Here is a 12,144-nt window from a genome sequence, read left to right as displayed (position 1 = left end):
CAGCCCTAGACAGGGTCGACTGGGCTCCAGCCCTAGACAGGGTCGACTGGGCTCCAGCCCTAGACAGGGTCGACTGGGCTCCAGCCCTAGACAGGGTCGACTGGGCTCCAGCCCTAGACAGGGTCGACTGGGCTCCAGCCCTAGACAGGGTCGACTGGGCTCCAGCCCTAGACAGGGTCGACTGGGCTCCAGCCCTAGACAGGGGTCGACTGGCCCTCAGCCCCTAGACAGGGTCGATGGCTCCAGCCCTAGAGCAGGGTCGACTGGGCTCCAGCCCTAGACAGGGTCGACTGGGCTCCAGCCCTAGACAGGGTCGACTGGGCTCCAGCCTAGAGCAGGGTCCGACTGGGCTCCAGCCCTAGACAGGGTCGACTGGGCTCCAGCCCCTAGACAGGGTTCGACTGGGCTCCAGCCCTAGACAGGGTCGACTGGGCTCCAGCCCTAGACAGGGTCGACTGGGCTCCAGCCCTAGACAGGGTCGACTGGGCTCCAGCCCTAGACAGGGTCGACTAGGCTCCAGCCCTAGACAGGGTCGACTGGGCTCCAGCCCTAGACAGGGTCGACTGGGCTCCAGCCCTAGACAGGGGCCGACTGGGCTCCAGCCCTAGACAGGGTCCGACTGGGCTCCAGCCCCTAGACAGGGCGACTGGGCTCCAGCCCTAGACAGGGTCGACTGGGCTCCAGCCCTAGACAGGGTCGACTGGGCTCCAGCCCTAGACAGGGTCGACTGGGCTCCAGCCCTAGACAGGGTCGACTGGGCTCCAGCCCTAGACAGGGTCGACTGGGCTCCAGCCCTAGACAGGGTCGACTGGGCTCCAGCCCTAGACAGGGTCGACTGGGCTCCAGCCCCTAGACAGGGTCGACTGGGCTCCAGCCCCTAGACAGGGTCGACTGGGCTCCAGCCCTAGACAGGGTCGACTGGGCTCCCAGCCCAGACAAGGTCGACTGGGCTCCACCCTACGGGCCGACTGGGCTCCAGCCCCTAGACAGGGTCGACTGGGCTCCAGCCCCTAGACAGGGTCGACTGGGCTCCAGCCCCTAGAACAGGGTCGCTGGGCTCCAGCCCCTAGACAGGGTCCGACTGGGCTCACAGCCCTAGACAGGGTCGACTGGGCTCCAGCCCCTAGGACAGGTGTCGACTGGGCTCCAGCCCTAGACAGGGGTCGACTGGGCTCCAGCCCTAGACGAGGGTCGACTGGGCTCCAGCCCCAGACAGGGTCGACTGGGCTCCAGCCCTAGACAGGGTCGACTGGGCTCCAGCCCTCAGACAGGGTCGACTGGGCTCCAGCCCTAGACAGGGTCGACTGGGCTCCAGCCCAGACAGGGGGTCCGACTAGGCTCCAGCCCCAGACAGGTCCGACTGGGCCAGGAGAACCAGCCCCAGACAGGTCGACTGGATACAGGGACTAACCCGGCAGGGTCGCTGGGCTCCTAGCCCTAGACAGGGTCGACTGGGCTCCAGCCCCTAGACAGGGTCGACTGGGCTCCAGCCCCAGACAGGGTCGACTGGGCTCCAGCCCTAGGGTCGACTGGGCTCCAGCCCTAGACAGGGTCGACTGGGCTCCAGCCCTAGACAGGGTCGACTGGGCTCCAGCCCTAGACAGGGTCGACTGGGCTCCAGCCCTAGACAGGGTCGACTGGGCTCCAGCCCTAGACAGGGTCGACTGGGCTCCAGCCCTAGACAGGGTCGACTGGGCTCCAGCCCTAGACAGGGTCGACTGGGCTCCAGCCCTAGACAGGGTCGACTGGGCTCCAGCCCTAGACAGGGTCGACTGGGCTCCAGCCCTAGACAGGGTCGACTGGGCTCCAGCCCTAGACAGGGTCGACTGGGCTCCAGCCCTAGACAGGGTCGACTGGGCTCCAGCCCTAGACAGGGTCGACTGGGCTCCAGCCCTAGACAGGGTCGACTGGGCTCCAGCCCTAGACAGGGTCGACTGGGCTCCAGCCCTAGACAGGGTCGACTGGGCTCCAGCCCTAGACAGGGTCGACTGGGCTCCAGCCCTAGACAGGGTCGACTGGGCTCCAGCCCTAGACAGGGTCGACTGGGCTCCAGCCCTAGACAGGGTCGACTGGGCTCCAGCCCTAGACAGGGTCGACTAGGCTCCAGCCCCAGACAGGGCCGACTGGGCTCCAGCCCCAGACAAGGTCGACTGGGCTCCAGCCCCAGACAGGGTCGACTGGGCTCCAGCCCTAGACAGGGTCGACTGGGCTCCAGCCCTAGACAGGGTCGACTGGGCTCCAGCCCTAGACAGGGTCGACTGGGCTCCAGCCCCAGACAGGGTCGACTGGGCTCCAGCCCTAGAGAGGGTCGACTGGGCTCCAGCCCCAGACAGGGTCGACTGGGCTCCAGCCCCAGACAGGGTCGACTGGGCTCCATGCCCAGACAGGGTCGACTGGGCTCCAGCCCCAGACAGGGTCGACTGGGTTCCAGCCCCAGACAGGGTCGACTGGGCTCCAGCCCCAGACAGGGCCGACTGGGCTCCAGCCCCAGACAGGGTCGACAGGGCTCCAGCCTCAGACCGGGTCGACTGGGCTCCAGCCCCAGACAGGGCCGACTGTGCTCCAGCCCCAGACAGGGTCGACAGGGCTCCAGCCCCAGACAGGGTCGACTGGGCTCCAGCCACAGACAGGGTCGACAGGGCTCCAGCCCTAGACGGGGCCGACTGCAACAGTTTAGTAAACCTTAGTGTTGTTTTAGGTGAGGCTGCCACAGTGGGGCTGCATATTGTAGTGATGATCTACAGTTAGTGGTACAAGACCTGAAAGCTTCCTTTTCCAAGTTTCTTCAGACTATATAAATGTTTGACAACTTTGCATACACCGCTGATGTTATCCTGGTTATATGTGTGGTATTTGGTGACGCTTGTGGCTGATCACAGTTGTAAGGTAGACATGAGGCCACTGCTTGGTTATGGATTTTAATTACATTTATACTGTTGTTGTTGTTATTTGGTTTGGGGCAGCTACCCTTCAGGGCCGTGTTCACCCCGTCGTTGGTGTGTGTCGAGGAAACATAAGTCGCCAGTTGGCAGGAAAACTGCCTTGCTTTACATCAGACACACATCCCACACAGAGAACCAACTGGAAGCCTATCTATCGACCACCCAGGGACACCAGACAATAGATGCATCAAGGCGTCCTCTGAACTGTGCTTAACATAACAAAGTTGATTCATCCTGCTTCATCTCTGAAGACGAGCGGACGTCTAGACACCTGCTCGGCTTGGGGGCAGCCAGATCACCTTCCGTTATGCCAGTTTACCCATTGGGTGTTGACACTGTCGTCTGGCATTATTCAACGATCAAGATTGTTACGACGCTTGGCGCACATATCGCCTGGGGTCACAGGAAAGATGATTCATTTTGAATGTTTTCTGGATGGTTCCTTGGGCGGGTAGACGGTGTCCGGCGCCATCTTGGCCGAGAGGTGCTGGGAGTAGGTGGATCTTGGTGGGCTCCTGGTGTGCCCTCAGACGTGGTGGGCTCCTGGTGTGCCCTCAGACGTGGTGGGCTCCTGGTGTGACCTCAGCCGTGGTGGGCCACAGAGCCAGGGCCCACCACAGAGCCAGGACACACCAGAGGTTCACAAAGACCAGCAAACTCCCGGCGCCTTAAGACCAAGCTGGCGCCAGACACCATTTCCTACCCGATGAGCCAACCGGAGAACTGAGAAAGAAACAAACCACTGTCAACATGTAACACCGGGGGGGGGGGGGGGGGATCCATTCTGTTCTTCGTAATTCGTTCTCTACCCCTCTATGCACCCGTATTCTACTTTAGCTCTCTCGACCAAGGGACCCCAAAACTTTTACTTGAGCCGACCCCACGCCACATGGTCTTAAGACGATTGACCGACTTAAGATTCTACAACCCATATGACGTGAAATAGACTTCTAGCAAAACTCTAGAATCGCCTTCGCTGCCACCACCAGACCAGTAACACTGAGCAATGATCGAGGTCTGGATCGATCATGCTAATCAATAAACTTTGGGGCTTGATCTCCACTAGTAATAGATGACTTGGATATCCATAAGTGTGGAATTAATTAACAATCAAAGGGAATAATGAATTCAGATTCGGTGTTAGAGTCGGCGCCCAACTCCACTCTGCCTCTCCGGCTACCCACGTGGTTAGGGACCATCCACATAAATTATACAAAATTTAAATTAATAAAAAAGACCATTTAATAGCTAAATGGTTTATTCGAAAACTAAACAAAATCTAAATCAATGCACTCCCTAACCTGAACACTTCCTACTTCGGCAATGAGTTGACCTATTCCCTATATCAACACTCTTACAGCAACTCTACCTTTTTGGCGACCAGCTAGATGTTAGTGCTAAGGTCCTGGGAAGAGGTGGCGTGGATACCTTCCCTGTGTTGCTCCGGATCCCACACTGTCCTTCCCACATGCTTCTCTACCCAGACGCCCAGATCTGTATCCTTACGCTTGGCTTTACTACATTGCTCGTAGGTGTTTAAGTTTAACAACTAATCTCTGTTGCACTGAATGATCCAGATTGGTTGAATTCTTTTAACTGACGTTAATTACACAAGCATCTAGGGAAGAGCTATTTCCATTTACAAAATGGCTATTTGACCTTTGAGAAAATACCAAAAATATGGAGCTTTGGTGACCTTCGTGACCTAAGGTCGCCCAAATCCTTCCGCCTCCAAGTCTAGTCCCGCTAGTGACGTCACTGATGGTGACTTAACTCATTATTCTGGCAATCAGGGTACTCTTGATACTATAACCAGGAATATTATACAATTTGAATGAAGACTAATTTCTCTAGATAAGTGAATTCTGTAAAAAATTCATTATACGAAACTGTGAACAAAGGCGGCAATTATTTTCACCGCCAATCCCCCCAGGGAATACTCCCGGGTCACCACACGTGGGTCCAGCTTCCCATTCTCCCATGCGTAGATAAAACATTCTGGATCATTCCTACAACAGCTAGTTTGTTACAAACGTGCCTGTGGCCTAAGCTATCAGGGGCCCAACATATGGAAAAGTTGGCCGTGGGAGAGAAATGCCAGATGACAGCGTCGTGACCCAAAGGTCAATAATGGCCTTCCATTTCCCGGCAGTTCCCAGGAGCAGCAGGTTTCTACTCCCCGTCATGGTTAAATTAGAAGTTGTTTACTTATAATTGTGCAAGATTAACAGCGACCCAAGCGTGGCAGGCGTCTTGGTCTATGTTTACATGGATGGCATATGCCACGCAGTGCAGGCAAATGGGTAGTATTGTTTGTTCTGACTTCTCTAACTTTGTCTTGTGTTTAACTAGGTATGGACTCCAGGCTGGAGCTTCATACTCCAGGAGATTGGTCTGACATAAGTGGCATACAAGGTCCTCAACGATTTCTTACACAAGTTTCTAAAAGCAGTTCTTATGTTGGCCAGTCTAGCATATGCCGCTGATGATATCCTTTTAATGTGGGCCTCTGGGGACATGTTCGGTGTGATATCAACCCCCAGATCTTTCTCTCTATCTGACTCTTGCAGGATTTCACCTCCCAGAAGGTACCTTGTGTTCAGCCTTCTGCTCCCTTCGCCTAATTTCATTAATTTACTCTTTCCTGAGTTGAACTTTAGTAGCCATTTTCTAGACTATTCCTCCAGTTTGTCGAGGTCGTCCTGTAGTTTCTGTATATCTTCACCTGTCTTAATTCTCCACATATCTTTATGTGATATCTTGATGTGTGTGTGTGTGCATTAGCACATTCATAATACATATATATTTATACGAACAAAATTATACAATGCACACATTTTCACATACACAAAATCATTATTATTAGACAGTAATCATTGTATTTTAAACAACGATAAAAGTCTTCAATATATTTAAAAGAAAACTGTGAAAAATAGTTCAATTAACTTTGTTATTAACGAGCGTTCAATCTGAATCATTTGCAGATAACAAGCATCGTTCAGCGCCCGAGAATTGATGGTTCAATCGCTCCACAGAGCACCTGCAAATTGAAGCATTAAATATCCCTCCTCCTAATTACCGTAGATAAGGATTAATTACCAATTACCGCCTGTAAATTCTTAAAGATTCGGTAATGTAATTAGGATTATGATCCAAGATTGTCTTTGTTGATTGTTTTGTTCTTGTTGTTATTGGTTATTTCTGTCCCATTTTTTGTCTTAGAAATAAAAATTATGTGTTTGTGGGGGAACAAATTGGCAAAATGAACAAAGGAAAGAGAAAGGAATCAAAATAGCAATACACTTAAGGTACGTTACACGAACAGTAGGAGTCTACAAACAAAATAAACGATTTAAATGCTCTTGTTTACATAGAAACAATATATATTATTGCACTTACTGTAACATGGATGAATGTAGAAAACAGACAACTATTAGCTGAATATCAAATAAATGGATTTAAACTATTTCACACAGATAGATCTATTAGACGAGAAAGAGGAGTAGCCATATATGTTAGGGAAAATTTGAAATGTAGTCTCAAAGAGGGAATCAAAACTGAGCCACACACAGAAACTATTTGGTTAGAATTAAACGAAAAAGCTAGAAATCTTATAATTGGAGTTTTATACGGACCACCAAACTTAGACAGAATTGAAGCAAAGCATCTATGGGATGAAATATCTAGAGCATCTAGGTCTAACAATATTTGTGTCATGGGTGACTTTAATTTTAATGGAATAAACTGGAGCGCCAAAACAGGGAATAACGAAGCAGAAGATTTTTTTAGAATTAATTGATGATTGCTTTCTTAAGCAACACATTAAGGAACTAATGCAGGAAAATAATTTTTTAGACTTGGTGTTAACTAACAGGGGAAACACAAATTAATGACATCGAAATAGAGAGTGAGCTTGGGAACAGTGATCACAAAGAAATTAGATTATCATAGAATGGAATAGATTTGTAGGAGAAAATTCTGTTAAAGTTCCAGATTTTCGAAAAGCTGATTTTAATGGCCTAAGAAAGTTTTTGGGTGAAAAGAAGATTGAAAAGTCCTAGGCATTTGTGGTGGGCCGGTCTTGGAGCCAGAAGTCAACCCAACGGTGGGTGATGTAAAAAGGGATTTCGATGTTGACTCAAAATATAACTTATTTAAAAATATTCTAAGCAAAGCACAGGAACATAGTATACCGTACAAATTGAATAGATCGAATAATAATGACCTAAAATGGATAACAAAGGATCTGAAGAACCTTACAGGTAGAGAGAGACCTTGGTACAAAAGGATTAAAAATGGGGAAGTCGGTTTAGAACAAGAATTCATCCAACTGATTAGAAATGTTAAAAAATGGATAAGTAGGGCAAAATAAAACTTTGAAATTCGCATAGCAGGGTAAGCAAAGACAAATCCTAAAGTTTTTTTTCAGTTATATTGAACAAACATCAGGGAAAGGATCGTTCCAATAAAAATTGAGACAGGTCAGATAACTGATAATGACGAAGAGATGAGTAATATTTTTAATAAATATTTTATCTCTGTATTTACTAGAGAGAACTTAACATTATGCCTTCAGCCAAACAAGTCAATGTGGGTGGGGACGAGGACAGGTTGACTAGTTTAGCAGTTACCAGGGAGGATGTTATTAAACAAATAGTGAAACTCAATCCAAACAAATCTCCAGGGCCAGACGAAGTGTTTGTCAGGGTGCTTAAGGAATGCAAAGAGGAGCTTTGCAAGCCACTGTCTACCATATTTAATAAATCACTAGAGTCAGGCATAGTGCTAGAGTCGTGAAGGTTACTAATGTAATACCAGTTTTTAAGAAAGGAGATAGATCACTTGTGTCAAGATATCGGCAAATTTGCCTAGCGTCTCTTATGGGGAAGTTACTTGAATCGATAATTGCAAATACTATTCGTCTTCATCTTGAAAAACATCAATGTTTCACAACTTTGGTTTACAAATTGCCGTTCATTTTTAACAAATCTGCTCATTTTATTCCAACCTAGTTGAAGCAGTTAATAGTGGTAAAGTTTGTGATGTTGTGTACCTAGACTTTCGCAAAGCTCTTGATACAGGGCCACATGAAAGACTGATTAAAAAGATAAAGGCCCAAGGTAATGGGGATGCTATATTAAATTGGATTATGGCATGGCTGTATCAAAGGAAACAAAGAGTTAGTATATATGGGGTTAAGTCAGAGTGGCAAAAGTTGTAGGTGGAGTACCTCAAGGCTCTGTTCTGTGACCTCTGTTGTTTATATAATATATATAAATGATTTAGATTCAGGTTTGAGCAGCAATATTTGCTAATTTGCCGATGGTACTAAAATCGGTAGGGAAATTAACACGGAAGAAGACTCACTATCACTTCAAGTTGATCTAAATAGGGTTTTGAAATGATCAAAAGATTGGCAGATGCAGTTTAATGCTGATAAATGTAAAGTTCTGAGGCTAGGAAATTATCATAGAGTTACAAGATACGAGCTAGATGGTGTTGAGATTGAGAAGTTGAATTGCGAAAGGGATCATATGAGGCAGCTCCTATTTATAACCATCCAATCCCACTCATATATTTGTCCAACCCACGTTTGAAACAATCGAGAAACCCCGCGTACTCCACGCCACGCGGCAATGGGTTCCACAAATCAACAACCCTGTTACCAAACCAGTATTTACCCAAGTCTTTCTAAATCTAAACTTATCCAATTTATACCCATTTTTCGTGTTATGTCTTGTGTTAATACTTTTAATACCCTATTAATATCCCCCTGTTATGTCCATTCATCCACTTGTAAACCTCTATCATGTCACCTCTAACTCTTTACCTTTCCATTTAATGCAATTTAAGCTTTGTTAATCTTTCTTCATATGACAGGTTTCTAATTTTGGGAATTAACTTTGTCATCCTACATTGGACACATTCAAGTGAATTTATATCCATTTTATAGTACAGCGACCAAAACTGAACTGTATAATCTAAATGGGGCCTAACCAGAGCAAGATATAGCTGAAGACAACACCAGGTGTCTTGTTACTAACGCTTCGATTAATAAATCCCAGTGTCCTATTTGCCTTATTACGAACATTCATGCATTGATCTTTTGGTTTTAAATTCTTACTTATCATAACTCCCAGATCCCTTTCGCAATCACAGTACCATCTAGTTCGAATCTTGTAACTCTATCATCATTACCTAGCCTCAAAACTTTACATTTATCAGCATTAAACTGTATCTGCTAATCTTTTGACCATTTCAAAACCTTATTTATATCGACTTGAAGTGATACCGAGTCTTGTTCCGTGCTTATTTCCCTGCCGATTTTCGTATCATCGGCAAATTTGCAAATGTTGCTAATCAAACCTGAATCTAAATCATTTATATATATTATAAATAACAGAGGTCCCTGTACAGAGGCTTGAGGCACTCCACTTACAATATTTTGCCACTCTGACTTAACACCATTTATACAAACTCATTGTTTCCTTTGGTATAGCCATGCTCTAATCCAACTTTATATAGCACACCCAATGCCATGAGCCTCTTTCTTTTTAATCAGTCTTTCATGTAACACTATCAAAAGCTTTGCTAAAGTCAAGGTACTCAACATCGCAAACCTTACCACTATCAACTGCCTCAACTATGCTGAAATAAAATAATAGCAAATTTGTTAAACATGAACGGCCATTTGTAAAACCATGTTGCGAATCATTTATTAATTTATGTTTTTCAAGATGAAGACGAATTGTATTTACAATTATCGATTCAATTAACTTTCCCACAATAGACGTTAGGTTAATTGGTCGATAGTTTGATGCGAGTGATCTATCTCCTTTCTTAAAAATTGGTACCACATTAGCAACCTTCCATGACTCTGGCACTCTGCCTGACTCTACTGATTTATTAAATATGGTTGACAGTGGGTCACAAAGCTCCTCTTTGCATTCTTTAAGTACCCTGGTAAACACTTCATCCGGCCCTGGGGATTTGTTTGGTTTGAGTTTTACTATTTGTTTAATTACATCCTCCCTGGTAACTGCTAAACTCGTCAACCTGTCCTTGTCCCCACCCACATAGACTTTTTCGGCTGAAGGCAAATTGTTAAGTTCCTCTTTAGTTCCTCAGAGATAAAATATTTATTAAAAATACTACTCATCTCTTCACCATTATCCGTTATCTGACCTGTCTCAGTTTTTAATGGACCTATCCTTTCCCTAATCTTTGTTCGATGTAACTGAAAAAAAACTTTAGGATTTGTCTTTTTTTTAGAGTTACAAGACGCAAGGGGGAAGGAGGAGCAGGAGAATTAGAAGATGCAGGAGGAGAACCCCAAGCAGTAGGAGGAGGAGAAGAAAGAGGAGAACCCCCGACCAAAAAGGTAAAAACTTTACAAACAGTAGAAGGAGGAGGAGGGGAACCACAAACTGTTGGAGGAGGAGGAGGGGAACCACAAACTGTTGGAGGAGGAGGAGGGGAACCACAAACTGTTGGAGGAGGAGGAGGAGAACCACAAACAGTAGAAGGAGGAGGAGGAGGGGAACCACAAACAGTTGGAGGAGGAGGAGGAGAACCACAAACAGTAGGAGGAGAACCCCCCACCAAAAAAATAAAAACTGGATTCAGCTACAAGAAACAAAACGTTCCTGGACTCTTTATACATAATCTTGACCCAATTCGTCATCAGTAGTTATCTTTCTGATGACGCTGATGCCACCTACACCCTGCTAAGTCACCTTTCCTATGTATACACACAATAAACATTTAATAAGATAAAACCATTCTCAAGTCGATTGTGATGAGGAAGTAGAGACAGGCAATAAATAGGCACGAGAGATGAGGAGCAAAGTAAGGTGTAGTAGAGGGGCTAGTAGTAGGAACTGCAGAGGGCCTATTGGCCCAAACGAGGCCGTTCCTATTATAACCACCGAAAGAGAAGGAGAAAATAATGAGAAGAGGAAAACGAGGGAATGTAGGAGAAGACAATGAACAGAAAAAAAGAGAAAAGAGAAAGAAAGGAAAGAGAAAGAAAGGTAAATGGAAAGGGTAAGCTTATGTAAGGTCACGTTTGTTAGAAAGATTAGGGCATTTGAGTATATACTGTGGAAGGGAAGAGTCCACAGCAACAAAGCCAGGACTCAAGTTCATGTTGGGTATATTGTGTATTAGAGCCGATTCAACAAGACGGCGTCTGTGTAGAGGCAGGAAAGATTATTTTGGGGGAAGACCAATCAATGGGATGATTAGAATCCCTCACATGGCAGAAGAGAGCATTGTTAGTGTCTGCAGACTTAACACTTCTCTTGTGTTCTTTAAGTCTGTCATTCAGTGTACGGCCAGTTTCGCCAAAGTATTGGAGAGGACAAGATGAACAGGAAATAGAGTAGACACCAGCAGCATTAGAAGCAGGAGGAGCAGTGTGAACTAGATTGCTACGAAGTGTGTTAGTTTGACGAAAGGCGAGTTTAATGTCAAGAGGACGAAAGGTATTGGTAAAAGTTTTGAGTTCAGATATGAAGGGAAGGCATAGTACAGTGCTACTAGTGTTGGAAGCAGGTTTAGGATGAAAAAAATTTCGTTTAGGTTGAGAGTAGGCACAGTTTATGAAATGCAAAGGGTAACCAAGGCGAGAGAGGTAAGGTAATTATCAAAAGAAAGCACCAAACCGGGAAGGCTATGTAGCACCATCAAAGTGCGAAATAATCAGAGGGCGCTAAATATCACCAAGGATGCCAATACGAGAACAAAAACGCATAAGGCGAACGATATCAAAAGTATCCGATTCACCATGAATTCTATCGAGGCACAAGTGACCGCGAGGGACGGTCGGAAAGCAAGACACACGCTCGTCCTGAAAGTCAGGACATTCAACAAGGATATGCACAACTGTAAGAGGGACAACGCAATTCGGATAATAAGGAACAGGGCGGCGCTCCATTAAGTGACCGTGGGTTAAGCGGGTTTGACCAACCTGCAGCCGTGCCAAAGCAGTTTCCCACCTCCGGTTACGGTGGTAGGAGGAAGGCCACGGGGACACACTACGTTTGAGAGTACACAGCTTGTTACCAACCACAGAGGACCAACAACCCTGCCAACGGGCAAGAATGGAAGAATGAATAACAGGATAAAAGTCGGAATAAGGAATACTTTTACAGGAGATGGGACAAGAACGGATAGCTTCCTTAGCGGCAGCATCCACACG

Source organism: Procambarus clarkii, chromosome 66 (assembly GCF_040958095.1).
Source record: "Procambarus clarkii isolate CNS0578487 chromosome 66, FALCON_Pclarkii_2.0, whole genome shotgun sequence".
Lineage (NCBI taxonomy): Eukaryota > Metazoa > Arthropoda > Malacostraca > Decapoda > Cambaridae > Procambarus > Procambarus clarkii.
Note: the sequence above shows the minus strand (reverse complement) of the source record.